The sequence below is a fragment of the Planococcus citri genome, chromosome 2, assembly GCF_950023065.1.
Source record: "Planococcus citri chromosome 2, ihPlaCitr1.1, whole genome shotgun sequence".
Taxonomy (NCBI): domain Eukaryota; kingdom Metazoa; phylum Arthropoda; class Insecta; order Hemiptera; family Pseudococcidae; genus Planococcus; species Planococcus citri.
Genome location: NC_088678.1, coordinates 1,902,306 through 1,916,511, shown reverse-complemented (window position 1 = coordinate 1,916,511; position 14,206 = coordinate 1,902,306). Strand labels below are relative to the sequence as shown.

The window sequence follows — 14,206 nt, the reverse complement described above, 5'->3', positions numbered from 1 at the left end:
GAAGGGGAACAATAAACGGATGTCAGATGTGGGAAGGTCCATCTAAGTATGTTACTCTTTTGAAAGAGATTTGAAATAAGGATGAACTTGAAGTTTCACATAATAACCAAGCACCCGAGTGCATTTGACAAACTCAATCAGTGCAACTGGAACTCAATCTATTTCAAAATAGATCACTTGATCATTGCTTCACCAGTTCATATTTCGAAATACAACTGGACTTACGCAACTTGTTTGGATTACAAGATTTATGCAAACATAAGGATAGGTACAAGCCTATCTCATCTCCGGAACACCGATGTACCAATGTTATCTCATTGGGAGTTGCCAAATGACTGGTTTCTCTAGCGTTTCTCTTTCAACACGAAGTTCTAAGAGAATTAATCCGCTAGAGGTCGTATTACGGAACTATTTATAATGTTGACAAGAGGCAGAACGAATTTCTATCGCTTACGCGACTGAAAATACTGCACAATCTGTCTCTACAATTTTTTCTAAATAAGTCAAAATGATTAAAAAAAAAACTTTACTTAATTCAATATAAGTACTTAGTAGGTACCTACCAAACAATGAGGGAAATTTTCAAACTCTAATAAGCTGTGACTCGAAATTCAATATGTGAAGTTGTTTGCAATACTGAAAATGTATACTCCATCGTATATTCTTCATTTTGGATCTTGCCAAGCGTCAAGACAAGATTTTGGGCCAATACTTACGTACACCTACCAAGGGGAAGATCCATGATTTTTTTTGGAAATGTCCTTCTTTGAAGACTAATAACTCCCTTTCACAGGCACCTCCATAGCTAAAATTTTCTCTCGAGTGACTTTCAACTCAATATGAAGGTATCCATTGAATTTGGTCAAAATCCTCTCGACCTATTAAGCTCCCGAATAACAATTTAATGTGTCTCCATAATAAGTAACCATTTATCCACGTGTGGCACATGGTGATCGGGTACTTTATTTTTCGTTAACTGGTTTTACGAGCATATCATACCGAAAATTGAACTCAATATAAGAATCATACGAGTGTAAAATTACGCATTAGGACCTGCATTATCGTGCTGGCAATACTGATTAATGTGCATATTTATCCCGACGTTAAAGCGTACATTGTGTACCTACTGAAGGCGAAAATACTGAACAATGAGAAGGTTGCGATGTAGCTAGGTATTATTTAGGTGTATTAAAAATATTATAATGGATAATGACGCCCTTTACCACGCAGCATCTTCGTAGGTGTACGGCTCGTGCAGTAGCTAATGCTATGTAATGTGTTTAAACATGGAGCAACACGCGGTGTATTTGAAAATTTAACTAGAATACAGCTAACCCACCCAAATCGTAAATGGTTTTTTAATGCGCCCCCAACCCCCTGCCATTTCAGTTTACTTTGTATGCCGATATGAAGTTGTAAAACGCGCCACGCTGAGCCGTCCGCGTGTTACAGCACATCAAATTTTCTAATAAATACCACGCTGCATGTTGGCGATGCGATGTTTGGTGCTTAGCGACTTGGATATACCTTTTTGCATACGTAATTGTTTGCAGCTTGGTACGAGATCGTGATGTCTAGAATTAAAAATTACGCTCTAATTACTGGTGGTAATCTGACAAGAATAATAGGGGAGTGGGTGAATGAGTTGCTTTGTGTTGAATTTCATTGATGGTGCGATATTTTGAAAAATGAGAAAATTAAGGGCCCTAATTTGTGTTGGGAAATGCGATAATGTACTGATAGTGGGCTGGGATGTTGGCTTTTAGTGAATCTTGGTGTAGAAATGGTTTGAAAATTAACGAAAGAAAAGCAAACTGGCCCAAGCGAAACGAGACCAAAAGCTTGCGAAAAGTTATGTTTAGAGAAAGTGAAAATTGCATATTTTTTTAGTTCAAACATGGCCCAGGGGGCCTCTTGGTGTCTCAAGGCCCCTGGCGATCGCCAGGTAACATTGTAGGTCAGTCCGCCACTGAGAAAAAGGTTGATACACACGACAAAAAATTCACACGCTCTGCAAGCTTTCCCTTTACTGATGCCTTTTAACGCTGGTAAGCAAATAATTACGTTCTTTTTTTTCAGTAATGGACATTTTTTCCATTAACTACGAACGTTCGTTCGGTACACAGATGCTATTAATTATTTATTTCGCACGTCAGTATATCGTGTAGGTATTAGGAGTACTCGAACCACAATATATCCTGACACGATGATTTTCGGTTTTCGATCTCCCCCTCTGGAAGAAAAAAAAAATCGTAATACATTAAACTTTTCCAAATCACGTACTCGAAGAGCACGGTCCAAGCACAAGGTGAGCAACTTTCATCCAAGTATCTAAACAGGAAACTCCTTTCCCCCCTTGCTACGCATTTCGAATACCGCAACCACCCTTGCGAAAAAAGAAAGGGAAAATGCCAAAAGACGAGGCGAGGTGGAGGGAAACACGTTAGCCTAACCTTAAAAATAGCAACATTTTTTTCCCTCATTGGCATCGTGCAGCATACACAAGATAACCGATACTCGAAGTATCCTGTATCATTTGTTCCAGCTAAATGTCTGCTCAACTAAACGCGTGCGGAATACCTAAATAATAATTACGTTTTGTAGCTCACTTCGGGGAATTCCTTCTACGTTTATTTCTTTACCTTTTTCGCGTCGTTTTTCGTCTTGTGCGAGTTTTTTTTTTTCTTATAGCGAATTCCGAAACATTTGGAAAAAGGTGGTTTCTTTTCAACGTACCTTTATTCCTCATTGAACCGTCGCCAGCACGCGTCGTGCCTTCGGGCGTAAATGTCGTTAAAACCAAACAAATCTAAGGAGATTGTCTGGTGGGATTCAATTATTACGGCGCGGCTTTCGAGCTTCTTTTTTTCTTCACGAACTCGGATGCCGCGGTGAGGTAGTTTATCCTCTGCGGCTGCTGCTGGAGTCCGAGTAACTCGTACGAATTAGTACGACTTTCGTGTATCCTCGCAACTCGGACACGTACAAATTTTTTCGGGTCACCCAGGTATCTATTTTTTTGTCCTAGTAAAATCATAATAAAGTAAATACAACGTGCTCCACTGTTCAGAGTTCACTCGTCCGTGCCAACGCTCGCTTGTACAATGAAATTATCTAACGAGAAATTAAGACTGGGACGTTTTTTTCTCGTAGAAAATTAACCTTCTTTTGCTTGGAATTCCTCTTGGCGGTTATTTCAGCCTGATGTGTTTAAATTGTAGAGAAATTTGTAAAAATGTTTGGCCCAAAAAATAGGTACCTGTCCTTTTGAATGCGAAGACTCGAAATCGCGTTCAAGCTTCAGGAAACAAGACTTGCAACTAGAAAATGCTGAAGATTGGTGAAAATTACAAAAAATTGATTAAGGAACTCTAAAAACTGATGGAAACTCTTGAAAAGCTACTTTAGGTTAGCGGAACGATCTATAAAAATCATTAATAGTCAAGGAAAATCGCAATCAAGAAAGATCGATGAAGATTGAACAGGTCAAAAAAAGCTAAGTGCATTTTTGGAGTTCCTCCTGGCGCAGAACTCTCTCTTTTCAAAAGAAGAATAAATGAATAAATTTGAACAATTTTGATCATTTATCATTCCAAAAACATTGGATCCAAAAAGAACAAGAATTGATATTAATTTTTTAGAAGTCCTTCTGGCGCAGAACTCTTCTATTGAAAATCAGGCAGCTTATTTTTCATTTCAATTTTGACGACCAACTTTGAAACAAGTTTGAATAACGTGAGAGTGAAAACAATCACAAGATGGATCAAGAACCTTAATTTTACAGGAATGCTCCTGGCGCAGAACTCTTCGTTTTCAAGTCATGAAAGAAATTAATAAATTTGATCAATTCTGATGATTTAGGCCAAACTTCACTCCAAAATAATCGGATCCGAAAAGAACAAGAATCGATAAGTTATTCATTTTTTAGGAGTCTTCCTGGCGCAGAATTCCGAAATAGAAAAACAGTGAAAAAAGTATATATATTATTTTTTTGCAATTTTGAATATGACGACCAAATTTTAAAATTATGAGACTGAAAACAATCGCAAGATGGAACGAGAATCTCAATTTTATTAAGAGTAGAATGCTCCTGGCGCAGAACTCTCTCTTTTCAAATCATAAAAGAATAAATGAATAAATTTGAACAATTTTGATCATTTGGGCCAAATTCCATTCCAAAAACATTGGATCCCAAAAAAAACAAGAATCGTTTTGAATTTTTTGAACTCCTCCTGGCGCAGAACTCCTCTATTGAAAATCAGTAAGGAAAAAAAAATATATATATATAGATATTTTTAAAAATTTGACGATCAACTTTTAAACTTGCTTGAATAACGTGAGAGTGAAAACAATCACAGGATGGAACGAGAACCTAGATTTTATGAGAATGCTTCTGGCTCAGAACTCCTTGAAAATCATAAAAGAAATGGATAAATTTGATCAATTTTGATAATTTGGTGAAACTCCATTCCAAAAACATCGGATCCAAAAAGAACAAGAATCGATATTCATTTTTCAAAACTCCTCCTGGCGCAGAATTCTTCTAATGAAAGCTAGAGAGGAAACTTTTTTTTAATTTCAGCAATAATGACTAAGTTTTGAAACATGTTCGAATAACGCGAGAGTAAATTATTATTTTTTTTTAATTTGATAAATTGAATAAAGAAAAATAAATTTGGTCAGTTTGAAATGCCAAAGTGTAAATCAGTTTCAAGCACACCAGGTCTGAAAAAAAACACAGAAATTTCATTCTTTCTGCTAAAAGATTTCTGGAATCATAATTTGAAAAATGGTAACATGTTGAACATCGCAGATGAAATTGAATGGAGTTTTGAGTTATATCTGGTTTAATTTTTTCTTTATTATAATTGTTTGAGTTTCATTTTTTTTTTTCATTTTATTGAGAAGGATGATTTTGTACGAAATAGTTTCAAGGCAGATTATTTGTTGGTACATATTTTGGGGTATTTGTACGTTCACATGGCGTAAAAAAACTGTTTTGCTTGATGCTTGTGTAGAGCTAAACATCCGATTAGACTTATTTCAAGCGAATCATAGTTTGCTTTTCTGTAAAAGAAATATACGAGTAGAACCCATGTAAATTCAGCAAACTAAGAAAAAAAATGAATATTTTATAACATCGAGGGAAACGATTAATCTTGAAAATTACTAGTACCTACTCGATTCGTTATTTTTCTTCCTTCTTATTTCCCTTTATTTTTTTTTCTTTTCGTTTCTTTTTTATTCTACGAGTATTTCTCAACGAAGACGTACAAAGTAATTCATTTGAATTTAAGATTCGAATGCTGCGGAGTTTCGTTCAATATTTACCGTGGATGGCATTTTCTCCTCGTGACCCGTGAGAGAAGGGAAAATGCGCGATGCCAAAATTCATGGCTTTTATCGAGTCCACATCGAGTATCTGCTCCATTTAGCGAGTTTACTTTTCTCGACAAATAATATGAACAATCTCACAACGACAGATAGTTTAAATAAAAGTACTACACCTATCAGTTTATCAAAAAAACGAAACGAAAGCTTTTTATAATTCGATGATATTTCGGACTCTAGAGCACATCACGATGAACGAGCCAACGAACGTGTATTTAAGAATAATTTTAAAATTCGTTCTTTTCAAACGACGTTTTCTTGTTTCTTTCTTTCATTCTTTTTTTTTTCTTCAAAGGTGAAACACCCAACAAACGATTACCTCGTGAACAGCGTCATAAAAATTCCATTACGTAAAAATTTGCCTCGCGTTGCTACGATTTTTCCCTTTTGCTTTTTCTATACAGGAGTATTAATAAAGATGAAAGGTTATTACAGCGCATTTTTCACACAATAACCTGTCGTCGTCGATAATGTAGCTTATAAACGATAAGGCGACGTCAACCCTTTTCTTTCCTGCCTCTTGCTGTTGAGTCAAATTTTGATGTTATACGTTGGTACACATCTATTAGGGTGGAACAACAACAACAACAACGAAAATCGAAGGCTTTGGATTTTTGAGATTTTTTTACCCTTGGTTGAAAATATTCCGTATGAAATTATAGTCCCTTGAGAAAACTCAAAAGAAAGCCGAATATTTGATATTTTAAAATGAAACGTGTTCTTCTAAAAAAGAAAGCTTGGATTTTTAATACCTACCTATACACATAAATATCTAAATGAGGATAAAAATGAGTCATACAAGATTTTAGAGGTGGCGATAGTCCGGCATATGATAATAGGAGTAATTGCACCCCCCCCCACCGATCCTCCGGGACAACTTTTTCCTTAAAGGAGACATCTTAAGGAACATTTTAAAGCAAACTTGCCAAAAAAAGAGTTGGCCTTACCTACAAAATGGCGGCTATTTTGATTGACCGGTCAGCCGAAATCGCAGATTTTGCGTTTTAACATAGGACTTGCACGAACTTTTTCAAACTTTACAAAGGTAGATCGAAAGATCATGCAAAAATTTAGCACCTATCAAAATTTCAAGTGCTAAAGTGCGTTTTTCGATTTTTGGTGAATTTTTGAGAAACGAATTTAGGCCAAAAATGAAGGAAAAAATCAAAATTTTTACCAAAATGAACAAGAAAGCTAAAATTTGGGATATACCCTATTTTCGACATGCCAAATCGATTGGAAACTGTTTCAAACCGTTTCGAGCAGTTCTGGAGCCTCCAGCAGATTTTTGAAACTCGTAATTCCCACAAAATTCCATCAAATTGGAGTTGTAAAGCTAAAATTTATTCTAAAAAGTAATTTCAATACGCTACGAAGTACTTCAGGGGAATTTAAAGTCGTTTTGGAGCCTCCAACGACTTTTTGAAAACTCCTAAAACCTCCAGCAGATTTTTGAAACTTCAAATTTTTACAAAATTTTATCAAATGGAGATGGAAAGCTGAAATTTACTCTACCCTCCAATTTTAACACCCTCTGAAAACGACTTCAGTTGGGTTCAAGTCATTTTAGAGCCTCCAGCGACTTTTTTGAAAATTACTGGAGCCTCCAGTCGATTTTTGAAACTTGAAATTTCCCCAACATTAATTTATCAAATGGAGTTGGCATGCTGAAATTTACTTCGCAGACTACATGGTGGTTTCAAATGGTTTTGAAGCTTCCAGCTACTTTTAGGAAATTTCAATTTTCCAAAAAAACATCATAATATAACCTTTCAAAAAGTCGCTGGAGGCTCCAAAACGACTTTAAATTCACCAGCAGTCAACTTCGTAGCGTATTGAAATTAATTTGCAGAATGAATTTCGACTCTCCATCCTGGTTTGATGAAATTTTGGGGAAATTTCAAGTTTCAAAAATCTACTGTAGGCTCCAGTAATTTTCAAGAAAGTCGTTGGAGGCTCTAAAATGATTTGAAATCAACCAGAAGTCGTTTGCAGAGGGTGTTAAAATTGGAGTGTAGAGTAAATTTTAGCTTTCCATTTCCATTTGATAAAATTTTGTAAAAATTTAAAGTTTCAAAAAGTCGCTGGAGGCTCCAAAACGACTTGAAATTCTCCTGCAGTACTTCGTAGCGTATTGAAATTACTTTTTAGAATAAGTTTTAGCTTTACAACTCCAATTTGATGGAATTTTGTGGGAATTGCGAGTTTCAAAAATCTGCTGGAGGCTCCAGAACTGCTCAAAACGGGTTAAAACCGTTTTCGATCGATTTGGTATGTCGAAAATGGGGTATATATCAAATTTTAGCTTTCTTGGTCAATTTTGTAAAATGTCTATTTCTTCCTTCATTTTTGGCCTAAATTCGTTTCTCAAAAATTCACCAAAAATCGAAAAACGCACTTTAGCACTTCAAATTTTGACTCGGCAGAGGGGTTTGCAATTACTCCTATTGTCATTTGCCGGACTATGAGGTTCTGTTTTTTTTTTTTTTCTCAAATTTTTTCAAGTTGAAAAGTGTCAATTTCTGACAAAATAGTCAAGAAGGGTCCATTTTGGCACAATTTGTCAAAAAAGTCCATTTTTGTCAAAATTGTCAGAAACCTTCTATTTTGGTGAAATTGTCAAAAAATGGTCCAATTTCGTAGCCAAAATTGTCAAACAGTCATGTTCTTGTCAAGATCTCCCAAAAATCCTTTTTTTCCAAAATTTTCAAAAAATGACCACCGTTTGTCCATTGTCGAAAATTGTCAAATTTTCGGCGAGTTGTTGAAAAGTTGCAATGTTTTTTGTCAAAATTTTCAGGAAAGAATTTTTTGACGAAATATGGTCAAATGATCGTAATTTTTGCCGAAAGGTAGAAAAAGCATTGATTTTTGCTTTTCCTGCCTAAAAAGTCCTCTTTTTTTCAAAGTTCGCCAAGCAAAAATCAAGTTTGTTACAAAATTTCTTTGAAGCTTTTTTTTGTTGAATTCCATTGCCCCCCCCCCCCATCCTTGCATTGAAAACTCGAAGCATTGGGGATAACTTGCAACATGAAAAAGAAAGTTGCACATCATTCTGTCCATCGTGTTTATTTTGTCTGCCTTTAAAAAGTAGGAAAAAATGTGCAGAAATTTGTGAAAATTAAAATATAATGGACTCTCATGGAACTACCGAGCATATCTAATAGATCATCCAATGCGAATAAAAAATTGCTGAACGATTACGCGACAACGATAACAATAATAATAACAACTACCGATCCAATAGGGTAGAAAGCTTAAACAGGCTGTTTGAAATTTAAATAGAGCTAATCGAATCGATGCGAGCGAATTTCAATTACAACACGAAAGGGTGGACAAACGACCAAGGGTAGATGGTGTAGTAGCGGTACGATGTATACAAATATATCAGCAACGGTTGCCGGTTATACCCGAAACGTAATAATTTTAATGAAATATGTTTCTGTGTAAGATGTAATAACCGAGCAACATCCAAGTGGCTGGATAAATTTATTTAAATTGGTAGGATCATCTGGGAAACGACGATAAGGTCCCCTTCAACTCATACTCATCACGCACTCGAGCACTCTGCGTGCGTTGTCGTCCTCGTCTAGGGGGCGCAATGCGAGCGGTGTGCTGGATTCTATTAAAACGAAAGACGTTTCTTCATCGTCGTATTATTAAATTATTTTTGTAAACGCTTTTCGCGTGTACGAGTAGGTACGTAACGTATAAACGTACACGGTATCGGGTACGGTGCACGGTGCACCGCACTATGCGAAGCTTGCGTCGCGACTCGACACCGATATTGCGGCCGCTCTTGCGTATCATTCCCGTGTATCGTTTACCTTTTGTCGGGCGGCGGTGGTTGGCCTGCCATTGCCATTGCCAGCGCCAGCGCCAGTGTTATTGCAGCCCGAACCGTATATACCCGTACCACATGAGGATATACCACCACAACGACACCGGTGTACGATTATAGTACCTACGTCTGTCTCTGTATGTACTTTCGTACTTATAAAATACGAGTGCCATTTTTATACACTCGAATGTTATTATTGTAAACATAACGAATGAACCGACGTTTTTCTTCGCAATCAAATTGAAGCAAAACATCGTACGAGTAGATATACGTTACAGCAACTTCCACACACCCATCAACTTTTACTTTTTCCAGTTTTCTCTTCGGGGTTTCCTTTTCTCTATCTTTTTTTTTTCGCTTTTTTTGCCTCCATGAAAAACCTATTCGAGGCTTATTAACCATTTAGAAAATCATTTGCGAAACGGTTTCGGCATTTTATCTTGCAAGAGGTGAAGTAAGGTCATGCTGGATGCTATTTTTACGCATACGTACGCGTGCAGAGTTCCAGACGAGTCGTACTTAATCTTCTTCGTCCCTGTATGATGAGAAATACATATATGTACATGCCTCACCTTATTTGGCAAGCAGCCTGAACTGAAGAGAATTTATTTGATTTTGAAAATTGTTTATCGATTAAACATGGAAACCACACCATTTATTTATATAAGAATCGTGTGACTGAAATTTCAATTTGCTCTAGTTCATTTTTCTATTTTTGAAAAATTGAGAGTTGTGATTCGGAAATCTTATGCTTGTTTGTCAAACTAGTATGAAGCATTTTCAAAGAAAACTTGATGAAAGCATAGCTCTTACTAATAGTCCGGCATATGACAATAGGAGTAATTGCCTCCCCCCCACCGATCCTCCGGGACAACTTTATTCTTAAAGGAGACATCCTAAGGAACATTTTAAAGCAAACTTGCCCAAAAAAAAGTCGGCATTACTTACAAAATGGCGGCCATTTCGATTGACAGGTCAGCCGAAATCGCAGATTTTGCGTTTCAACATAAGACTTGCACGAAACTTTTCAAACCTTACGAAGGTAGATCGAAAGATCATGCAAAAATTCATCACCTGTCAAAATTTCAAGTGCTAATGTGCGTTTTTCGATTTTTGGTGAATTTTTGAAAATCCAATTCAGGCCAAAAATGAGGGGAAAAAATCAAAATTTTACCAAATTGACCAAGAAAGCTGAAATTTGGGATATACTCTACTTTCGACTTGCCAAATCGATTGGAAACGGTTCCAACCCGTTTTGAGCAGTTCTGACGCCTCCAGAAGATTTTTGAAACTCGAAATTCCCACAAAATTCCATCAAATTGGAGTTGTAAAGCTGAAATTTATTCTAAAAACTAATTTCAATACGCTACGAAGCACTGCAGGTGAATTTCAAGTCGTTTTGGAGCCTCCAGCGACTTTTTGAATATCCCTGAAGCCTCCAGCAGATTTTTGAAACTTTGAATTTTTACGAAATTTCATCAAATGGAGATGGAAAGCTGGAAGTTACCTACTCTACACTCCAATTTTAACACCCTCTGAAGATAACTTCAGGTGAGTTCAAGTCATTTTACAAACTCCAGTGCCTTTTTTGAAAATTACCGGAGCCTCCAGTAGATTTTTGAAACTTGGAATTCCCGCAACATTAATTTATCGAATGGAGTTGGCAAGCTGAAATTTACTTCGCAGACTATATGGTGGTTTCAAATGGTTTTGAAGCTTTCAGCTACTTTCAGGAAATTTAAATTTTCCAAAAAAACGTCATACAACCTTTCAAAAAGTCGCTGAAGGCTCCAAAACGACTTGAGCGTATTGAAATTAGTTTGCACAATGAATTCCGACTCTCCATTTGAGTTTGACGAAATTTTGGGGAAATTTCAAGTTTCAAAAATCTACTGGAGGCTCCAGTAATTTTCAAAAAAGTCGCTGGAGGCTATAAAATGACTTGAACCCACCTGAAGTTGTCTTCAGAGGGTGTTAAAATTGGAGTGTACAGTAAGTAATTTTCATGATGAAATTTTGTAAAAATTTAAAGTTTCAAAAATCTGCTGGAGGCTCCAAAACGATTTGAAATTCACCTGCAGTGCTTCGTATAGCGTATTGAAATTAGTTTTTAGAATAAATTTCAGCTTTACAATTCCAATTTGATGGAATTTTGTGGGAATTTCGAGTTTCAAAAATCTGCTGGAGGCTCCAGAACTGCTCAAAACGGATTGAAACCGTTTCCAATCGATTTGGCATGTCGAAAATAGGGTATATCCAAAATTTCAGCTTTCTTGGTCGATTAGGTAAAATATGGATTTTTTTCTTCATTTTTGGCCTATACCTATTGGATTTTCAAAAATTCACCAAAAATCGAAAAACGCACTTTAGCACTTGAAATTTTGACATGTGATAAATTTTTGCATGATCTTTCGACCACATTCGTAAGGTTTGAAAAGTTTCGTGCAAGTCTTACGTTGAATCGCGAAATCTGCGATTTCGGCTGACCTGTCAAAATGGCCGCCATTTTGTAAGTAGGGCCAACTTTTTTTTGGGCAAGTTTGCTTTAAAATGTTTCTTAGGATGTCCCCTTTAAGAAAAAAGTTGTCCCGAAGGATCGGTGGGGGGTGCAATTACTCCTATTGTCATATGCCTGACTATTAAGAAGAGGTTTTCACAATCCGCCAATTCCAATCAAGATGGAATTGGGCTCGATGACAGAAAATATGTTTTTTGGGCGATTTCCGTGGTTAATAGGGTCGACTTTATTTTGAAATTTCGCTGTTTATTCACTATGTTTTTGATTTTCCTCTAAAAAGGAAAGTATAATTATCAAAATGAAAAAATTATTTTTGAACCGAACAAAGCTAACTTGAAAGAGTGTGCAAAAATACCCAACTAGCCAGAATTTCATGTGCAAAACTTCATCTTATGATTTTCAGTGAATTTCTATCAAATTTGGGCCAAAAAACTAAAACAATGCGGTAAAGTCTCCTCTTCTGAAAATGTTTTGAATCATGGATATGTTTTTTGCTTAGGTTCACTTTCAAATAAAAATACTTGAATGTCTGAAAAAACATAATTATGGAAATAGTTTCTGAAAGTTTGACACAATTTTAGAAATTCAATGGTTTTCAAAAGTCGACCTGAAGAATTTATCGGAATTTTATTCAATTTTGTAAAACTCAAAAAATTATCAAAATGTTAAAAATTGGTCCGCCCGCGTGTCTAATTTCGCAAGGTGATTGACCCGTCTGTCTCGGTGCCCTGACTGTCCTCTTAAGGTCAATAACCCGTCTGTTTAGCTCCCCATGGTTGTCTGTCCTCCTGTCTAGCCTCTTGAGGTAATTTCCCCATCCGTCTGGCTTTCTATAGTTGTTTCACAAGGTCGTTGACCCGCCTGTCTAGCCTACAAAGGTCATCGACCCATCTGTCTAGCTTCACAAGGTCGTCTGCTCGCCCGTCTGGCCTATTAAGGTCATCTCCCTGGCTTCCCATGATCGTCTGCCCACCTGTCTAACCTTCTGAGGTCATATGACCCGTCTGAGTGACTTCCCAAGTTCATCTGCCTGTCTGTCTGACCACTAAAGGTCATTTACCTGTCTGTCCGGTTTTCCATCATTATCTGCCCGACCTCTTTGTACAGAGCACCTCTCTTCTCCCCTCCCGCATCCAAAAAAAAACGTAAACACCAAATAAACGAAATGGGGGAAAACAGCCAAGCATTTTCGAAAGTTCTGAATTTCGGATTCATAAATTCTTTCAAATAAACTCATAGGTATTCAAGAATAAACTTGGCCCAGGACATGCAGCAATGTTGATCTTTTTGAGCAGAGACTGAACATTTTTGAAAAAATTCTTCTACATTTTTGGAGAGGGATGACTCTATAAAAAGTGGATAAAAATGCTTGAAAACGATCGCGGAAATGGTTTTATCTAAATTGTGATTATTTAGAGAGATTCTTACGCCGAAATCTACTACTCATAGGTGAAAAATGACAACCAACTTCTCCTGTACTCAATTTTTTCATTTTTTTTTTCAATTTTGGAGGGCTTTGTGAAGTGAACCGAATATTTTTCAACGGACCGGGTGTGTTTTTTCCTGAAAAAGGGTTTACTAAAAAAAATTCTTGATGCATTAAATTGAGAAACTTCAATAAAAGATTGTTATTACATTTTTTAAAAATTTGTTTCCAACTTTGGGGGCTTTTGGCAGCTGTTAATTTTCATTGAAGGGTCATTTGCAGGAATTTCTAAAAATGAGAACCAATAATATTATATTGACGGAGGGAGCTGTCAAAAAATTGCAAAAAAAATCTTGGCAGGTCAATGATTTCTTGCAAAAGCAGTTCGATAGTTCCAGGATGCAATTTTTAGTAGTACCATATGTGAAGACGGGAAGGTGGGGTTTGATGAAAAACATTTTATTCGGTCTTACTTATTTACCATTTCAGAGGTGTTCGAACAAAATTTCATCTACAATGACTGATTGGCTAGAACAGTGTTCTTATAAACAGGAGGCATAGTAAATTCAATGCATTCGCCATTCACGCGATACTCGCGACTCATTAAGTATTCAAAATTATTTTTATTAGCAAAATTTTGCAAGCGAAAAATCTGCTCAAAAAAAAGAAAACAAATAACAAAAATCTTCATAAATCCTCGTCATAAAATTTCAAACTTTACGCTACGAATTAAATAGAGCAAACAATGGTTTGCTCGGCTACCTATATATTCCAGACGAGTCTCAAGTTTTTAATTCAGATTGCAAATGTGCCTGTTTACTCAGTAGGTATTGAAGTTTAAGTCGTGTATATCTAAAGATATAATTCCGGTACGCGCGAAATTTTTCGCTTTCGTGTAACATTTCGTCTGCTAGTAGTGGATGAAAGTTTCACGTTGCGTTCATATTTTATTATGCGACTTTTAAAAAGTTTGCCCGATTAATATTTCATCCGCGAGTACTTATATTAACATTTCACTTTTAACGAAAAA

The 14,206-nt window shown here is 36.4% G+C and overlaps 1 protein-coding gene across 2 annotated transcripts in view; it reads left to right on the top strand.

Annotated features, from left to right (window-relative positions):
* The window catches only part of LOC135833965 (glycine receptor subunit beta-type 4-like), a 258,934-nt gene that overhangs the window by 215,211 nt on the left and 29,517 nt on the right, over positions 1–14,206 (top strand). The gene's annotated exons all lie outside the window — the stretch shown is intronic.